Source organism: Gadus macrocephalus, chromosome 12, assembly GCF_031168955.1.
Source record: "Gadus macrocephalus chromosome 12, ASM3116895v1".
In the NCBI taxonomy this organism is placed as follows: domain Eukaryota; kingdom Metazoa; phylum Chordata; class Actinopteri; order Gadiformes; family Gadidae; genus Gadus; species Gadus macrocephalus.
The window spans coordinates 14,877,183-14,894,857 of NC_082393.1; the positions used below are offsets into that span (position 1 = coordinate 14,877,183).

The following is a 17,675-nucleotide window of genomic DNA, read 5'->3' on the forward strand; positions in this document are numbered from 1 at the left end:
GAGCGACTTTTGGAGTATGGTATCCAATAGGATGTCTATAGTACTTGGGCGTACCATCCACTGCTCCCCAACTATCTTATTGCTGTGTGATTTTACGGGTCTAGATCTTTCTCTGATGCACCAACGCTGGTTTTTGGTAGGCCTCACTGCTGCTAAAAAGCTTGTAGCACAGAGATGGAAAGCTCCTCATGACCTGTCCTACCAACATTGGGTGAACACAGTCATAGATCTGGCTAAATTAGAGAGATCTGTGGCCAGCATGCATGGCGCCCAAGCTAGAAATATTAACTTATGGTCCACCTTTATTAACAGTATGTTGGGAGGGTAGTCATGGCTTACTGTATCTACGCCTTATTCACTGCTTTTTCATCCTTTTCCTTTTCTTTTTGTTTCTTTATTTATTTCACATGTTAGTATTAGGCCTATTGAACAAATTTGCTGAGTTTCTCAAATTATTGATTCTGTCTTTGTGGGAGGCAAGACCTGGGGGTGGGTGGGCTTGGGGGGGGGGGGAGTATGGTTGAGTATTATGTGTTATGTTGTCTTACTTGTGTATATGTGTAACTGTTTCTTGTATGAAATATAAAATACAATAAAAAATTGATCACAAAAAAAAAAAGATGCTAATTTTTCTAATCCAAAATCCAATGGAAAAACCCGTTGGCTTTTTGTCAAGGGAAACCAGGGCGACGCTCACTTCCGGGTTGGGCAACATACGTCAGCCCTCCACCACGCTATACTGTAAAAACACATGTTCAAGTTGAATGATAATGCATGAATTTATTCTTTATTCTGCCATAGAATTTATTTAAGGGGGTGGGGGGGGGGCATACAAGTCTTTTGGCCATAGTGGATCCAGATCTGTTCCGGAGCATTTCAGCACCCCGGGCAACAGCGCAGGGTTGCCAGGTCCTGCAAAAAACGTCCCGCCCACATACCGTTCAAAATCCACCCAAAATGTCCTAGAAGCAGCCCAAATAAAAAGGATATTCCACCTTGGCCAACGTTTTGAAAGTAATAATAATTGAGGGAATATCTGCAGCGAAATGCATTGTGTGTGTGTGTGTGTGTGTGTGTGTGTGTGTGTGTGTGTGTGTGTGTGTGTGTGTGTGTGTGTGTGTGTGTGTGTGTGCTAGTTTAGCGAAAGCAGCGTCCTTAGCAACCTGACGTCATTGAAACATGCGAGCGAGCCGATAAAATCTTCCTAATAACTATAAAACTAAAGATCAGACGTAATCACTGACTAAAGATTATGCAAGTAAAAAGTATATTTCTCGCTAGAAATGTTATTAGAAACAAGTTCAACGGTGATTCGGTCCTAAAATAGGCCTATTGCATTTCCCATTCGATTAATAAAGAAACCAATCCCGAGATATCCCCGGACCCATGCAAGTGAACGGAGCGTTCCACGGCATTGAGAAGACCCGTGTAATCAAGACCCATAATATTTCTGTTTATGGCATAGATTTCTCCTCAGATTAGGCTAATTTATGATAATGATCAAATAAAAGTAAAAACGCTCGATCAAAGGCCCGGCCCGAGGATAGCGCAGGCCGGGTCGGGTCGGGCTCGGGCTCGAGCAGAGAATCTAAACACTGACTGGAATTTAGCAGGTGTCTGTAGCCTATATCAGGAGATAATACACACCCTGCAGCCAATCAGAATACGAGTATTCCCCCAGACTGTGGTATAAACAATAAACAAGAGTTATAATCAACCCCTACGCATCAATATTAATGATAACCCATTATTATACGGTATGACTTCTAGATGTCACGTCCGCTCGCGACACTGGACTTGCGAGGCATCGACGCGGACTTCCATTCACATAGCCAAAAACAAGACAATGGATCTATGGCTAGATCAAAACATCAAGACATACAATTCTAAAAAGAACAGATTAAGCAGCTACCCTTTTTTCTTTCGCGGTTTGCCTGAGCAGCGCACCTGCATTTAATAGCCTATATCCGTGAATTGTCACAATTTCTCAGAATCAAAGGTGAAAGTAGAAACGGGTGGCCTAAAGCTGTCATATTGTTCACAATTTTTAACAATAAATGTACTGTACGGAGCTCCTTAAGGGACATTAGGGAGAACGCTCCCACACAGAACCTTAGTTTGGAAGTCGTGCTGGTGACACGACAAATACTTCCAATTGAAATACATGGGTTTGAAATTTGTGCTTGTTAACACGAAAAATTTGAAAATACGTGATCCTGATCACGTTTCAATAGATTAAATAACGTGACAGTGTCACGTCTTTTCGTGAGACCGGGTTGTAATTACACAGTAATACGCTATAATTTACCGGATGATTCCTCTGTATTTACCTTCTTATTACCAGTGGTAATTACCCAGTAATACACTATGATTTACCATGTATTTACCGGGTAACTACCTCTGTATTTACCTTCTTATTACCAGTGGTAATTACCCAGTAATACACTAGGATTTACCATGTATGTACCGGGTAAATACCTAGTAATTAGGGGACTGTAAAAGGAAGGGTTACCAAATCGTAATCATTAATTTGATCTTTAAACCTGGGAAAAGCTACTGCAAGTTTTACCCATTTTTTTTAATTTGCCGGTCACGTTGCCTTTTTAATTCCCCTTTTTTGCTTTTTTTGCAACGAGGATTCCTTCTCCTGTGGCGTGGCATTAGTACGATCATGAATTATGAACGAAAGTGCAGTGCAGGGTCCAAATTTGCCGGGGCAGTGAAAAGCGTATCTCGTATTAGGACTTACCCATTCAATGTAAGTTATACAATATAAACATAAGAAATTCTTTGCTCGGGAGGATAAGTACAATTATTGGCAGATGTGACTTTTCACCAATGAGGAAATATTAATAAATGAAGACATTGATTTTAGCATTGCTTAAAATGCTACACAATGTCCCTTTAAAGCTGTTATTCTTCAGATCTCCCCCCACACACACACACAGGCACACACATGCACACACAAATCAACAGAGTCATTCGCAAACATCGCGGTGAAGGCTAGCTCAATGGCGGTGTGTTCTGCGTACGCAAGGTCCCACTGCTTCCTGTGTGATAGCACGGGAGTTTACATCCTCAGAGGAAATATCTACACAGAGAGAGATTGGACGTCCACAGCCTTATCGCAGAAACTTCATGGTAAATGAGCTGAGCTTGTTGTAGCCGATAGTCTACACCAATCCCCTCCTCCCTCTCCACCCATTCCGTCCCCTTCGCACTCCCCTTCTCCTAGCCACACACCTATCTACCGCCCCCCTCCCCTCCCCTTTCATTCTTCCTTTATTTTTGCTCTCTCTCGAACTCGCTCCCTCTCGCTCTCTTCCTTTTCATCAGTATATTCTTCTGTTCCTCTACATGTATCTTCTTCTGTGAGTTTTTTTTTTTACGTATAGTATAGTTGCCATGTTAGGACAGAGAGAGAGGGATAGGGAGGGAGAGAGAGAGAGACACACACACACGCACACACACACAGATACTATCTTTCTGTTGGTGTATTTATGAATCTGCTAGTGAGTGGAACTGTGTACGTGTGTGTGTGTGTGTGTGTGTGTGTGTGTGTGTGTGTGTGTGTGTGTGTGTGTGTGTGTGTGTGTGTGTGTGTGTGTGTGTTTGTGTGTGAATGTGGGTTTGTGTTTGTATGGCTGCTGCAGTCATGCTTGCCTGACTTACAGGCTGAGCATAAATCATCATTAGAGGTGGCAGCTGTGTATATGTTGCATGTATGTATACAAAGCTATACAGCTCTGTGTGTGTGTGTATGTTTGTGTTGGTCTGTGTCTGAGTGTGTGCATGTTTGTGTGTGCGTGTGCATGTATTTTTTGTGTACATGTGTGTTTGTGTGTATGTTTATGTGCATGTTTGTGTGTGAGTGCGTGTGTGTGTGTGTGTCTGTGTGTGTGAGAGTGTGTGTATGTTTGTTTGTGTGTATTTGTGTTTGTGTGGGTATATGTGTGTGAGTGCAAGTTTGTTGTTTTGTGGGGTGATGGTTTTGAGTGAGAGTGTGGGGGGTGGAGGTTGTTTGTGTGCCTGTGCTTGTATGTGTGTGCAGTGGCGGTTCTACGTCCAGTTACGCCCCGGGCAAGACTTCCTCCAAGGGGGGGGTTGTATCATGACCCTACGGACTTCAGTGGGGGTTTCATTCCGTCTGTGCACGGCACCTTCTCAACGAGCAGGTGTGCGCCTGCAGCCAGAGGGGGCGCCAAAACACCAATTCCCCACACAATGTTTTGTACTTCATTGAAAACCGCTACGCAGCACTTATTTTTTTTTAACTGCTCGTGGCGCACCCCATGTGATTTGGCGCCCCCCACAAAGATGGCGCCCCGGGCGGCTGCCTGGTTCGCCCGTGCCTAAAACCGCCACTGTGTGTGTGTCACAGACAGTCAGAGAGAATGCAGTGACTGTGGCTACCCATGCTCAACAGGCTGTCTTGATGCCACTGCAGTACAAGCATGCTGGCCCACTCCCTTCCCATGGTTTTCGGAACCTTGAAACACACACACAAACACACACGCACACGCAAATACAGACGCACAGCGCTGTCCATGAGAATTTGTGACCTTGCACAATAATCAGAAGCTGGTTGATAACCCCTTCGGGAGAGAAAAGTACAAAGAAATAGTGTGAGAGAGAAAGAGAGAGAGACATCACATTTTTGTTTGGTTTGTGTTTTGTATTTTCTTCAATGCGGTGTGATGCAGTTAGAATGGCATGTGTACAGCAAATTGTTACGCCCATCATGAAACTGACATTTCATGATGTGTACAAGAATAGGGGGAGAGTTCCACACTCAGGGTTAAAGCAACCCATGCACACATTCACGCATGCATTCTCCACGCACACACACCTGCATAGTAGATGGTAGGTGACGTTGTTGATGCGTGTTGTGTGGACATAAGGCTAGGTAGAAATTCTAGATCATTTGTCCAAAGCTTCTCCTTCTCAATTAGACACATTCTGCTGCTATCACTCTTTCAGTCTTCTGGTTTCCTCTTCACAATCCATCATCACCTCTTCTCTTTGTCAATCAGTTATTATGTCCGTCATTCATTTTGTCAATCAGTTTGCAGTAGGGGTGTAACGGTACACGTATTTGTACCGAACCGTCACGGTACAGGCACTTCGGTGCGGTTAAAGAGGTGTACCGCGGTTCGTAAATGTGGCGTAGCCTACATAGCGTTAATATGGAGAATGTAAAGGCTTGTTTTGCAATACGGAATTTAAAACCTGAAGTCGGAGTTCCACCCGGACCGTTTAGCCAAAGTAATGTAGCGACCCTGGGACAGTTAAATAGTTTGTGTGTTATGTGTTGCATTATATTTCGTTGTCCGTTATGCCAGTTGTTCTATGTGCATGTATTGTAATGTTCTTCTTGTCAATCAGCGTGGGGGCGAATCATTAGGTCAGCTGGGGGAGGGCCTTGGAAGAACAGGAGGGTGGGGGCCTGCACGCGAGTGAGACCGTGTTGGGGGTTGCCGGGGTAACCGGGGTTTGTTTTGGGTCGGTTTTCTGCCGTTGGTTATGACGTTACGGGTTTCAGTGACCTGGTTTTGGTTCATTAAAACTACCTTCAACTACTAATGACTCGACATCATTATGTCACCGGCGAGGTCACTACATTGGTGTCAGAAGTTAAACTATTTTTATTTTTTTTTTCTCGGTCCTGCTGTGCTCGGCGAGTCGGCTACTCCGACTCCGTAATCCCTTCAGCAGCTCTCCGTCGGGATCTATCTTACGCCCCGTGCCCACTACCTCCGTCAGTTGTCCGTTGCCCATTGACTTTGAATGGGGACGGACGCGCAATGCATTGTGGATCCGTCCGTTTAGTTGGAGTGTTCGCCACCGTCAGAAAGTTGAAAAATGTTCAACTTTTTCGGCAGCGACGGTTCCGTCATCCAATCAGAATGCGTATGCAAATGTAAGCACTGTGACGCGACTCGGGCTCTGACGATACTGGAAAGCGGGAAAGCGGGTCATCTTGCCTCGCAACAAGCAGGAAGAAGCGGGAAGAACCCGGCGAACCGATTTGATTGGCTGACGGATGCATCTGCAAAGACTACTCCCCCATCCGTCAGCCACGCCTTCCCACGTCCGTTGACTGACGGTGCAGTGGGCACGAGGCGTTATACAGTATGTATGTTACAAACCATTTAAGCAGTGTTGTAAATACACTTCCAAAGCTTTTCAAATCTTATTTGGTGTTTTAGTGGTCCTGGTGCAAAGTAAACAATGTACAAAGTAATTAAGGTACAAAGTCAAACCGAAGAAGTGATTCAGGAAATGATTTTGTTAGAGGACCAATCACAGCCCTTGCCGTCTCCGTTGCGTCGACCAATAGGTCCATGGTTTCGGCATAGTTAAAAATATTGGATGTGCACGTAAGCTACGGAGAGGGTCTCCGACAGGCTGTCCGGCTATGGATAGGGCTCCCTGTGTCTACTTACAGCACTTTAACATGCACACACATTTGAAAAGGCGCCATCCAGGTGTTACTATCACCGTTGCTGTGAAGAAAAAAAAAAGCGAGCTGTACAAACCCAGCTCACTGGGAATTCAGAAACTGAAATGCCATAACAAAGTTTATTGGTGTTTTCATTGCTGCTTTTTTTTTTTTTTTTTATTCCCCTTAACTATTAACCGTACCGTATCGTACCGTACCGTGACTTAAAAACCGAGGTACGTACCGAACCGTGACTTTTGTGTACCGTTACACCCCTAGTTTGCAGTTGCTTTGAAGGGGCTTCATATCCAAGAGAATGAACTCATCAACTCGGTGTTTGTATGTATGCAGGCTAGGGGATGTTTGTGAGTGTGTGAGTTTGTGTGCATGGCAAGGGTTTGTTTGTGTGTTTGTCTCACTGTTCCTATTTGAGTTATGTAAAGGAAGGTGATGCAACTGACGATTTATTTTTATCTTTGTGTCATTCTAATTCAGACACACGCATAAATTGTTATCGTTATTATTGTTATCGACTTGTGTTCCTACTATGCATGTGTCCCCCCGTTAATATACATTGCCATGGACTGTATTATGCATTACGTGCTTAGTTTGCATGTGTTTAAACAGATGGATGCACACACACACGCACGCATTCATTAATTATTTTACACATACAAACACGCAAGCCCACATTCATTCATTCTTTTTAACACTCACTCGCGTAAGAACAATTTTTTCTCAAGATCAAAATCTCATCAATCCTAAAAGTTATGGGCTTGTACACGATGTCTGTGTCAAGAAAATATGTGTTTGCAGATGCATTGATTTAAAAGTATAACTTATTACCGCTGTATCAGCTGTTAGATGAGGGAAGCAAAGTGTATGCGCGAGGTGCACAAGCAACATTATGCATGCGCCCTTAAAATAGCATCTGAACAACGCGCCACTGACTTTAAACCAGGTATTTCCTGGTTCGTTGCGGAATATTTTTCTGATACTGCAAAATTGCACCAGGAAACTTTTGCACCAGAATACGCCTCCTCCTTGCGCTGAACCACCCCTTGAGGCGCAAAATAATTTCAGAATTTAGCGATGCGTGCCTGTGGAGGGTATAGAACGCTCTGCGCCAGTTGCAAACTAGCAACGACACATGTGTTGGTGTAGAAAGTGAATTGCGCTGGATGCAAGATAAGGCACAGAGTGATAAGATAGACTGGGTAACCCCGCCCAATCTGCCGGTGATTTGAGTTCGCCCTGCAAAAGTGTCTGGAGAAAAGTAATACATTTCTTTCTAGTTTCGATACGTTTTTGCAGGAGCAAATCACCAAGCTGGCTTTTCTCCTGGTGCGCTATTGGCTGGTTTAACACCATGACGACAGGGAAGTGAAGGCAAGCAGCCTATTGCGTACAGATTCATTTGAACTAGGCCCATTGCCTCTCCTGGAACCGTAACCTTATCGTGGTGGAGAGGTTTGCGTGTCCTTGTGAACCTGAGGGCTGGGTTGTCTGGAGCCTTGTGCTCCTGGTAGGGTCTCTCATGGCAGAGTGGTCTCAGGTGAGGGGCCAGACTAAGAATGGTTAAAAAACTCCAATGAATAATGGAAAAAGAGGAGATGTGACCCGGCCCGGAGGAAGCCCGGGGCCCCCGTCTGGAGCCAGGCCCAGACGGAGGACTCGATGGCGAGCGCCTGGTGGCCGGGTTTGCCACGGAGCCCGGTCGGGCACAGCCCGAACAAACTACGTGGCACCCCCCCTCTCTTCATCCCATGGGCCCACCACCTGTGGGAAGACCCGTTGGGGTCGGGTGCGCAGCCACATGGGTGGCAGCGAAGGTCAGGGGTCTCGACGGACCAGACCCGGGCGGCAGAAGCTGGCTCTGGGGACGTGGAACGTCACCTCGCTGTGGGGAAAGAAACCGGAGCTTGTGAGGGAGGTGGAGCGCTATCAGTTAGATCTGGTGGGGCTTACCTCCACGCACAGTCTCAGCTCTGGTACCGTACTCCTGGATAAGGGTTGGACTCTATTCTTCTCCGGAGTTGCCGAGGACGTGAGGCGCCGGGCGGGTGTGGGGATACTCATAAATCCCCGGCTGAGCACCGCGGTGTTGGAGTTTACCCCGGTAGACGAGAGGGTCGCCTCCCTGCGCCTAAGGGTTGTAGGGGGGAAAACTCTGACTGTTGTTTGTGCGTATGCACCAAACAGCAGTTCAGTACTCGGCCTTCTTGGAGACCCTGAATGGAGTCCTGTATGGGGCTCCAGTAGGGGACTCCGTAGTTCTGCTGGGAGACTTCAACGCCCACGTGGGCAAGGATGGAGACACCCGGAGAGGCGTGGTGGGGAGGAATGGCCTCCCTGATCTAAACCCGAGCGGTCGTTTGTTATTGGACTTCTGTGCTAGTCATGGATTATCCATAACGAACACCATGTTCGAACATAAGGGTGCTCATAAGTGTACCTGGTACCAGAGTACCCTAGGCCGAAGATCGACGATCAATTTCGTGATCGTGTCATCTGATCTGAGGCCGCATGTTTTGGACACTCGGGTTAAGAGAGGGGCGGAACTGTCAACCGACCACCATCTGGTGGTGAGTTGGATCAGGGAATGGGGGAAATTTCCGGATAGACCTGGTAAGCCCAAACAAGTAGTGCGGGTGAATTGGGAACGTCTGGAGGAGGCCCCCGTCCTACGTATCTTCAACTCACACCTCCGGCTGAGTTTTTCTGGCATTCCTGTGGAGGTTGGGGGCATTGAGCCGGAGTGGGCTGTGTTCAAAGCCTCCATTGCTGAAGCTGAGGTGGCTAGCTGTGGCCTCAGGGTCTTAGGTAGGGATGGGCATAATTAATCGATGCTCGATAATTGATCGTTAAGAAATGCGTCGATCAATTTATATTGTTATCGATTAAAAGGACGTTGTGTTGCATACTGTGAGTCTTGAAGCATTTAATTGAATATAACCCTGCCGACTGGTGGAAAGTGAATGGAAGAAGGTTCCCCAGGCTGTCAAAGTTAGCGCGACAATACCTCTGCATCCCCGCAACTTCGGTCCCGTCAGAGCGGGTGTTTTCTGCTGCTGGACTGACAGTTACAAGGCTGCGTTCGCGTCTGACCCCCGAGCATGTTAACATGCTTATATTCCTAAACAAAAATATGTAGGCTGGAGTTACTGTATGCTATGGACGACAGTCACCACCGTATGTGAGTCGCTCTTTTCTTTCTTAATGTGTTGACTCTCGCTCCGCTTGGTGCCTCTTGGAGTCGTTACATTTTGCCAAAACTGTGATATTTTAGCAACAAGTCCAGCCTTATATATGTTCAATAAGGTATTGCTTTTAGATAGACTAGTTCATGCAATTGTTTGTAAATGGGTGGCTCATCTTTTTGTTGCGAGCCTTTTCCGCGCGCCGGCTGCAGGCATTATATGTCGGCCTTTCCCCCCCCTTTTTTTTCATAACAGTTATACAGTTTAATGCCCACTGCCTTTGTTTGATTATTGTTGTCCGATAAGTTCGCTACTTATTGTAATTGGAATAGGCTACAGATTTAGTCTTGTTGAATCGTTTCCAAACCTTTAAGAGCGCCTGTAGGCGCATTGTTCGGACTTTACGAGCGCCGCATAGGCCTATAACCTATAATGCCTGTATTTATTATTTTAAAACTGTTAAACAGTTGTAGGTCTTCAAGTTAACTGTATTGTATTAATTTTGGCCCATACATTATTGTTGGAATAAAGATTTCATTGATAAAAACATTAGAAAAAAAACATAGAAAAAAGTTAATGATTAATCGATAATTGATCGATAACTCTAGCGATGCTCGATCAAGAAAATTTCTTCAAATGCCCATCCCTAGTCTTAGGCTCCTCAAGGGGCGGTAACCCTCGGACACTGTGGTGGACACCGGTGGTCAGGGAAGCCGTCCGATTGAAGAAGGAGGCCTTCCGGGATATGATATCCTGGGGGTCTCCTGACTCGGTTGCAGGGTACCGACAGGCTCGAAGGGCTGCAGCTGCTGCCGTGTCGGAGGCTAAGCAGCGGGTGTGGGAGAAATTCGGAGAGGCCATGGAGAAGGACTTTCGGTCGGCACCAAAGAGTTTCTGGAAGACTATCCGGCACCTCAGGAGGGGGAAACAGGGAACCATCCAAGCTGTGTACAGTAAGGATGGGACTCTGTTGACCTCAACTGAGGTGGTTGTCGGACGTTGGAAGGAACACTTTGAGGAACTCCTGAATCTGAATAACACGCCCTCTATGTTGGAGGCAGAGCTCGAGGTTGATGGTGTTTCGTCGTCAATTTCTCTGGTGGAGGTCACTGAGGTAGTCAAACATCTCCGCAGTGGCAAAGCCCCAGGGATTGATGAGATCCGGCCAGAAATGCTAAAGGCTCTGGGTGTTGAGGGGCCGTCATGGTTGACACGCCTATTCAACATCGCGTGGCAGTCGGGTACAGTGCCAAAGGAGTGGCAAACCGGGGTGGTGGTTCCCCTGTTCAAAAAGGGGGACCAGAGAGTGTGTGCCAATTACCGGGGTATCACACTTCTCAGCCTCCCTGGTAAAGTCTACTCCAAGGTTCTGGAAAGGAGGGTTCGGCTGATCGTCGAACCTCAGATTGAAGAGGAACAATGCGGTTCCCCGGACGTGGAACTACGGACCAGCTCTTCACTCTCGCAAGGATCCTGGAGGGGGCCTGGGGGTATGCCCATCCGGTCTACATGTGTTTTGTGGATCTGGAGAAGGCGTATGACCGGGTCCCCCGGGAGAAACTGTGGGAGGTGCTGCGGGAGTATGGGGTAAGGGGGTCTCTCCTCAGGGCCATCCAATCTCTGTACTCCCAAAGCGAGAGCTGTGTTCGCGTCCTTTGCAGCCAGTCAGTTTCGTTCTCAGTGGGTGCTGGTCTCCGCCAGGGCTGCGCCTTGTCACCAATCCTGTTTGTGATATACATGGACAGGATATCGAGGCGTAGTCGTGGTGGGGAGGGGTTGCAGTTCGGTGGTCTGAGGATCTCGTCACTGCTTTTTGCAGATGATGTGGTCCTCATTGGATCATCGGCCTGTGACCTTCAGCACTCACTGGATCGGCTGGCGGCCGAGTGTGAAGCGGCTGGGATGAGGATCAGCACCGCTAAATCTGAGGCCATGACTCTTAGCAGGAAACCGGTGGATTGCTTACTCCGGGTAGGAAATGAGTCCTTAGCCCAAGTGAAGGAGTTCAAGTACCTCTGGGTCTTGTTCGCGAGTGAGGGTACTATGGAGCGTGAGATTGGCCGGAGAATCGGAAAAGCGGGGGCGGTATTGCGTTCGCTTTACCGCACCGTTGTTACGAAAAGAGAGCTGAGCCGCAAGGCAAAGCTCTCGATCTACCGGTCGATCTTCGTTCCTATCCTCACCAATGGTCATGAGGGTTGGGTGATGACCGAAAGGACGAGATCGCGGCTACAAGCGGCCGAGATAAGTTTTCTCAGAAGGGTGGCTGGCGTCTCCCTTAGGGATAGGGTGAGAAGCTCAGCCATCCGTGAGGAACTCGGATTAGAGCCGCTGCTCCTTTACTTAGAAAGGAGTCAGCTGAGGTGGTTCGGGCATCTGGCAAGGATGCCCACTGGGCGCCTCCCTTGGGAGGTGTTTCAGGCACGTCCAGTGGGGAGGAGACCTCGGGGAAGACCCAGGACTAGGTGGAGAGATTATATCTCAACACTGGCCTGGGAACGCCTCGGGATCCCCCCGTCAGAGCTGGTCAATGTGGCCCGGGAAAGGGAAGTCTGGGGCCCCCTGCTTGAGCTGCTCCCCCCGCGACCCGACCCCGGATAAGCGGATGAAGATGAAGATGAATAATAATAATTATTAAATTTCCATTAGTATCAAGAGTACTGTGAGTGTACTGTTTATTCGAGTAGTATTATCTGTACTCTTAACAGTAGGTTATTATACATCAAATGAGCACAACTAGAGAGTAAAGTGGAAGCACTGTATAGTTTACATAAGTGGTAGAATAAGTCAATTATATCATTTAGTGTTATTTGAAAGCCATGTTCCTGCTGTAGCTTCATCCATTATGCTGATTTGAACAGTCATGTTCAGACGTGGCTTTGATATTATAAGCAGACTTGGGACCAGCTGATCAACCAGCTGATTGATCCATAACATAGCATTTGTAGGCAGGCTTTTCCTTTTTATACTGGTAAGTAATATTTGTTGGAATTTGGAACAAAGACTGGGTTAGGCATTTCAAAGGTGATAACTGTAGTACACCACAGATGTACCCCGCCTTATCCCCTGGTTGCCAACGTACCTCTCTTTCCTATCTTTGTGTTCTTTTTGTTTCCTTTCTTCCCTTTTTTTTTTCTTGCTGTCTTTTTTGTTTTTGCTGTTGTTGTTCCTCTTCTTCTTCTTCCCTCTTTCTGAAGAAGATGGTGAGGAAGAGGAGGAACTGTCGGAGGAGGATGAGGAGGAGGCGGAGGTGGAGGAGGAAGATGAAGAAGATTTTTCAATCCTCTTTTCGTGCAAGGAGGGCGCTGCTGTCACTTGGGCCTCTTTATTTGCAAGCGCCAAAGCTGAAACAAGCAAGACGATAAGCACGTTACTAGTGTTACCAATAGGGGTGTGAAATTATCACTCACTCCCAATCACTGTAGCGTTATACTTATACTTAAATGTACACCTGGGCTCCCCCACTTTAGGGTAGAGTGATTCGATTTTTGGGATGGCATAGAAAAGACAAACAATCAGATGCTTCCACCATAATGAAAATAGAGGCTGCAAGACAAAAACGATCTATTTTTTCTAAACTGCCATGCAGCCCTTAGCTGTGACCATCATTTGTTAGCTGCCATCACAAGTCAAAATTGAAACTTAAAAGTATTTTACATTATGCCCAAATGTATCAAAGTGTATAATTAATAATAATGGAAGAAAAGATCTGCGAGTTCCTGGCTGTTCAGGCAATACAATGTACAGTAAACAATGAGGTCTCTGCAGCACACCTTTGGCATCATACTGCCTCCTCCTGTTAGCTAAACTGCTACCTTTTGGCCAATCAACATTAAATTCACGCCATGGCCTCCTAGCACAACCATCTACCAGTGTACCGAATTTCATTACTTTTCGACATACAGTTCTATGGGCTCCCATGGACTTCAATTGTTGAATAAAAAAAGAGGGTTAGGGTTAAATAAGAAGGGATACAAATTCAATGCTTGGCCCCCAATAAACAACCTGAACACATTTAACGTTTTTCCTCCTCAATCCCACCCCTCCACTGTCTCTTCTTGTTCAGTGAGAGAAGTAGGCAGTAGCCTGTCCTCTCAGGGTTTTTGATCGGGACTGAAGGATGCTGTGGTGTCTGGGTCCGGCCCAGGCCCGCCATTTGGTGGTGCCTGTCTTATATGGTATGGTTATTGAAATGTTTTGAAGCCAAATTACTGTTACTGCTGATGCAATTGTTTACTTCAGCAAAGACATGTGGACTCTGCAAGCAGGTGTGTGTTTTTTTCTTTCTTTTTTTTTGCCTTAAATCCATCAGATGCCAATAAATCCTAATACTGTTTATTTAAATAATTTTTCATTATTGATTACCCTCAGACAGTTGGTTCCTTAAGAAGTCCCTTTCATTCTCCAAGGACTTAATTTTTTCTTTTGCATTCTCCAGCTTTAGCTTCCAGACAACGCTTTATTGTGTGCTGCGCTTCAATGATGAAATGGCTGTTGGAGCTACTGAAGAACCTGTAATATTCTAAACTAATAACATTCTGGTTTCTCTTGTCAGTAATCAAAAACAGTGACAGCAGGACATAAATGGAAATGTAATGCAATGTGACAACACAACCTTACCTTGAGCTGCTACTCTTTTAGTAGGCTGGTGTACTGTGTCTGACTCAAAGTCAGAACCATCACTGCAGCACATGTGGTAGAAATTAGTGAGTATATTCTATAGTAAACCATGATTATTAATAGGCTTAATATTTTAAATAGTGGAAAGCACATGACGCCTGAGTCTGGGTTCACACCAGATGGTAGGCGCACAGAAATGTCCTGGGAACTGCGGGGTCAAGTCATGTTGACCTCCACCTTTCAGCCTTGGGTCATTTTGGCTAACAAGGCTAATCCCTGCGGACCTCAGACCGGGGCACGGTTGAAAACACGCTGAGACGAAGAGACTAGGCGGAAACCTCATTAGGACAAAGGGAACCTCCATTGTATTAAAGAAGTTCCTGTATGTGTATAAAGGAGGGCTGGGACCGAAGTTCAAGCAGTGACTTTGCAAACCTACTCAGGCTGTTGTCGTTGTTGTTTTTCTGCACGATAAAGTCTTTTGTCAATTCTTGCTCCGGACCCCTCGATTTCTTTCTCACTCTCTCTCTTAAATTAGTCTAAGTGTTTTAAATCTCGATTAATCTACGTTATATTGGCGTCATGACCAGGAGGAAATAGGGACTCGTCAGCTGCCGGGCCAGAGGACGGGACGCGAACGGATCATACGACCAGAGCTCAAGGGTAAGTTGTCTTGCCATATATAGGATAGAGTCGTTTGATCTGTTCTTGCCCCGTCTGAACGCCGAGCAGCAGGTAAAGTGTCTCTTTGATCAAACGAACTAAAATTATAGATAAACGAGTGAGTGAGAGAGACGGGAGCTCCGGAAGAGATTGACGTGCGCGCGCACATATGCCCTAGGCGCTGTGGTTCTAAATGACCAAGACGCATTGTGGTTCCCTATTTTGAAACGAGTAAACGAGTTGTTGTTATTTGGTGTTTTGGTATTTTGTTTAAATAGGCCTTCTGTAAAGTCCTGTGGCTGTCTTCTGAAGGAAGGAAGGACAGTGCAGGTCCGCAGGTCGGTTGAAGTAGGCCTACCTGTTGGATGAAAGCTGGGGTGGAATTCATTGCCGTTGATGAATTCATTTTTATTTGAGAAGGGCTTCCGTGGGATAGACGGGTGATTTTTAGACTCTTTGCTTGGACCAGTTCGACTGCAGAAAAGGGGGATTGCTAATTCCGGTCTTGGTATCTTGAGAAAACGGGCTTCTCGCACTTTTGAATAGATACGTTTCTTGGTTACCGCGTGAATTGGTATTTTGAGGAGTTTCTTGTTTGTTCGTGATCTGGTCGAGTGTGTATGTGATTAGCCATTATTTTGAAGGAATAGACTAGTTGTGCGAAGCATCGTTTGTATGAGTTCATTTAAACTGCAGATATTGGATCTGGAGGTGGGGCCAGTCTTTAATTCTGATCTTGGTGCTTTGTGGCAATCATTCTTGTTTGAAGTTCTGATTGATTCATTATACATCCGACCGTTCATGTGATTAACCAAAAGGCCAGTTTCTATGCTCGGTCAACTTTTTATTTTGTAATTAATTACAAACAATTCAGACATTTTTTAATATAAGATAAAGAAATTGTATGAACCGGCTTATTGTCTGTATTTAAGTCGTGTTAGGATTAAGTCCTCGGAGGTTTTTACGACCCGGTTCATTTTTTTGTTGTTGATTCTGTCATAAATAAATTAGGCGGACAGAGAATAGTTAATTTGTTTGAAGTAGTTGATAATCATAAATGAATTAGACGGATAGAGAATAGTTAATTTGTTGAAGTACTGAATAAATGTATAAATCTTCTTTGGCTTAAACATTAAGCTGACCCTAACTGCACGTGCACGAGCAAACACACAGGGGACGAGCAGGAGCCTGCAAGGCAGGGTTGAGAATTGATAGCAGTAAAGGGTGGGGGCCACATTCCAACCTTCGGGAGGGAGACGAGCGCTTGGGAAGAGTTCACATTTGTAGCTTAGAGATAGTAAAGTATAGAAAATAACTAGTAGAATAAACTCAAATAAATTTTATTAATAAATAGTGTACTTCAGAATAGATAAATAAAGTAATAAAGTAATAATTGAAAATGGCACCAACAGCGGTAGAGATTTTGAGTAGAGACCGTCTATTGCTCAAAGGTGAGATGAAAAAGATCTCTGAGAATTGGGAAGAAAGGACAGAAGCAGCAGGTACTATATGGCCCATGGGAGGGACTTTTGATCCAATAATGTATCGGGACATGGAGGTAGTGATAAGGAATTACATAGATAACAGAAGTGGAAAAACGGCCTTAGCAAAGAGGGACAGGGAAAAGTTAGTTTCAGCTTTGTTCCTAGAGGAAGGAGAGAGATGGCGAACATTACAGAGAGTGGCGGGAGAAATAATAGCTAATAACAACAAGGCTCAACCATTGCCTCTGACGGTTGAGTCACCGCTGCACAAACTAGTATCATTGTACCCATTGCTAAAAGACAACGTAGAAGCTAAAGGGGAAGTCACACTAGATGAAGGAGATAATAAATGTAACACACAGGGGAGGAGGGGCGCACCCATACACATGGACTGTTATGAGGGGATTAGGAAAGCAGGGGAAGAGTGTAACAATGCTGACACTAGTTATAGTAAGAGTGAGGATGAGGACGAAGATGAGACAAGTGGTGATGAGCACAGTAATAAAGATGTGAAAGATGGTAATGAGCGAATTTGCGAAGGGCCTTCTCCTAGAAAGAAAAGGAGAGGAAAAAACACAAAGACGAGGACGAAGTCTCAGAAAAGGCAAACAAAAAAGAGTACTAAACTCAAGGGGGAGGGGTATAGTGAGAGCCCAGCGACAGAGGAGCCTGGCTGCAGTACATCAGTAAGCCCCACACCACTCGAGTTAGATGAGAAACTAAGGAGATCACAGAGATAAGGAAAAGCACCCGAAACTTCTCCGGGAAATTATCCTACTCTAGTCAACGGACAACAGGTCCATTATCAACCGTGGGGTTCACAGGACTTGGAGGGAGTCATTTCTAAACTCCCTAACATAATTAACGGGGCGTCCAAATGGATTAGAACATTTGAGGAGCTCACAGTGTGAAAGCTAATTGCAGTGGGGGACCTGAAAGCTCTGTTGGCAAGAGTATTGGGGTTGTCTAAAATGGAGTCTGTACTGAGGAATGGAGGGTTGGACATAATGGATGGAATGTATGATGGGACTACACTTGATCGCTACAGAGTGGCGATGTGGAACACACTCAGAACGGAGTTCCCTACCCATATTGATCATAAAAACATGAGAGGCCTCCCCATCAATGACACAGAGAATCCTGCATCCTACCTCCAGGCCCAAGTGGACAGATGGCGCTTGGAGACGAATGAGGATCCTGAGATCCATCCGGTGTTCTCTGTCGTGTTTAGAAACTCTGTGATAGAGACACTTCCCAGCCAAATCA

The 17,675-nt window shown here is 45.8% G+C and overlaps 1 long non-coding RNA gene across 1 annotated transcript; it reads right to left on the bottom strand.

Annotated features, from left to right (window-relative positions):
* Window positions 1-12,771: 12,771 nt before the first annotated feature.
* Window positions 12,772-14,334, bottom strand: LOC132469978 (uncharacterized). Its single transcript, XR_009528536.1, has 3 exons — window positions 14,263-14,334; window positions 14,008-14,154; window positions 12,772-12,986 (listed from the first exon to the last, which is right to left on the bottom strand). It is a non-coding gene; the product is annotated as an uncharacterized LOC132469978 (long non-coding RNA).
* Window positions 14,335-17,675: the final 3,341 nt, after the last annotated feature.